Consider the following 2,651-nt stretch of genomic DNA (forward strand, 5'->3'; position numbering starts at 1 on the left):
TCTCCAGGCCTGTGGGTGTCACCCTGTTCTTGCCAGTTTCTCTCTTAGGACCTAGAGTTCTGCCCCTGGATAAGCCCAGGGGACCTTGCTCTCTGCCTCTGGCCTATTCATTTGTGGATTCCTCCTCACTGGGATCCATTGGAATAGAAAGCCTCTCTATTATGTACCTCCCTGATGTGGGCCAACTGATGATTTTCAAAAGCCAGTCATCTGAAGCAGAATTTTCTGTTAGCCAGACAGGATTCCTTAATTTGTGTACCTTGTTTTGCTCCACGGCAGGAGTGGATGTAGGCCTGTTGGTGTTTTGCTTTCATTTCTGCATCTGTTGTGAGATAATTAATGACTTTAGTCTTGAATACTGCACAAACACTATAGGGGTGTGTGTGTGTGTGTTTTCTGACTGCAGTCTCTTTTGTTTGTCATTTAGCAGTGTGACTCCTAATAACTATATTTCCATTGCTTACCATGTGGAAGTCCAGATTCAGAATCAGGAAGGAAGTTGTAGAATTATCCATTGGATATTTGATTGACTATTTTAGAAACGGGCTCTAATTTTTTCAAGTTTATGCCTGTTTCATTTCTCTCCCTCCATAAAATTTTCCCCACAGTATCTTTTCCAACATGAACAGATTAACTAATTGATCAGGAGATATATATTTTTTTCTTGGCTTTTGAAAATATGAATTTATAGAATCTGTTTCATTCATGTTATGGTAGTTTTGGGGATAATATGGTTTCACTAACTTCTTCCCTCCTGTTACACATTTGAAAACCTTTAGGTTGAAATATCACTTCTGTAAAGTTGATGTAATTCATACCAGAAAGATTAGTTGATTTCTAAAAATCAAATACCAGAATTTAAACAAGATCATTTTAGCCATTTTAATGCCTGCAAATGTCAAATGTTTACTAGTTGGTTAGATGAAGCAGATTTCCTCCAGTTTAGTTATTCTCAGGAGAGAAACATCCTTGTTAAACTGAAAAAGCATGTTTTCATTAAATACAAAATAGCACTAGGTGAGGGAAGTACCCATTGATAGAAAAGGCATTTGATAAATTGGGGTGCATTTAAAATGTGTTAGCTGCTCTAAAACTCCAGATCCATTTTGCCATGTGGCTTTCAACAATTAATGTGACAGATGGCCTCAAAACAGCCTTGGAATCCTGATCTTTTGTGTCAAGCTTCAGAGGCTTGGCAGTTGCTCTGGAAGGTTGAGGTGTCAACCTGTCCACCAGCTGTTTGCACTTTGGTTCCAGAGTTGATAGGAGGAAATGGCCATGGCTCTAAGAGCAGCAGCTCTCCTCCCTGCCTTGATGGGGAAGCATTTTTTTTTTTTTAAGATTTTATATATTTATTTGACAGAGAGAGAGAGAGAGAGAGAGAGAGAGAGATCACAGGCAGGCAGAGAGAGAGGGGAAACAGGCTCCCTGCTGAGCAGAGAGCCTGATGTGGGGCTCAATCCCAGGACCCTGAGATCATGACCCGAGTTGAAGGCGGAGGCTTAACCCACTGAGCCACCCAGGTGCCCTGAGCAAACACAAGCAGGGGGAGCGGCAGAGGGGGAAGCCGACTGCCTGCTGGGCGAGGAGCCTGATGCGGGGCTGAATCCCAGGAACCTGGGATCCTGACCTTAAGGCTTAATGGACCTAGCCACCCAGGAACCCCCCGCCCCCCCCGCCCCCAGCGAAGCATCTTGATTGGAATCTTTAAGTTTGAAACACACGGAGAGACTGGTTTGTAGGCTTGAAATAGAAAGCCGTATCAGGCCAATCCTACATGGTGTCATAGCCGTTGACAGCAGGAGTAGTTTCTGTGTTCTTTTGTAGTATATGGAAATATATATAGTAGAAAAATCAAAGGTTCATAAAAATTGAAAGAATATGCATTGCTCACTTTTGTATTCACTACTGAGATTTGACAGTTTGGGTTTTTTTTTAGTAGACTTTATGCTGAGCATGGAGCCCAGTGTGGGTCTTGAATTCATAACCCTGAGATCAAGACCTGAGCTGAGACCAACAATCAGATGCTTAACTGACTGAGCTACCTGGGTGCCCCAGGATTTGACAGTTTTTTTTTTTTTTAAAGATTTTATTTATTTATTTGACAGACAGAGATCACAAGTAGGCAGAGAGGCAGGCGGAGAGGGAGTTGGAAGCAGGCTTCTTTGCTGAGCAGAGAGCCCGATGCGGGGCTCAATCCCAGGACCCTGGGATCATGACCTGAGCTGAAGGCAGAGGCTTTAACCCACTGAGCTACCCAGGTGCCCTGATTTGACAGTTCTTAACTTTTTGGTATCTGTGTGTCTGTCTGTGCTTTATCTGAGTTGGCAGTTGTCAACTGGGGATGATTTTGATCCCCCCATCCCTTCTTCCTCCTGGGACATTTGGCAATATGTGCGACATTTTAAGTTGTTACTATTCAGAGGGTGCTACTGACATTTAGTAGGTTGAGGCCAGAGATGCTGTTAAACATTGTACAATGCCCAGGACAGCCTGTCATGACAAAGAATCCATCCCAAAATGTCAGTAGGGCTATGACTGAAAACTAAGGTAGGGGGGGGGGGGGGGGGGGGGGGGGGGGGGGGGGGGGGGGGGGGGGGGGGGGTGTGTGTGTGTGTGTGTGTGTGTGTGTGTGTGTGTGTGTGTGTGTG

General features: G+C 44.4%; 1 protein-coding gene across 1 annotated transcript in view; it reads right to left on the minus strand.

The window, feature by feature from the left end:
- LOC111154248 (cadherin 20) overlaps positions 1-2,651 on the minus strand; it is a 53,213-nt gene that overhangs the window by 23,583 nt on the left and 26,979 nt on the right. The gene's annotated exons all lie outside the window — the stretch shown is intronic.

Source organism: Enhydra lutris, unplaced genomic scaffold, assembly GCF_002288905.1.
Source record: "Enhydra lutris kenyoni isolate GAN:26980312 unplaced genomic scaffold, ASM228890v2 scaffoldscaffold36, whole genome shotgun sequence".
Classification (NCBI taxonomy): Eukaryota; Metazoa; Chordata; class Mammalia; order Carnivora; family Mustelidae; genus Enhydra; species Enhydra lutris.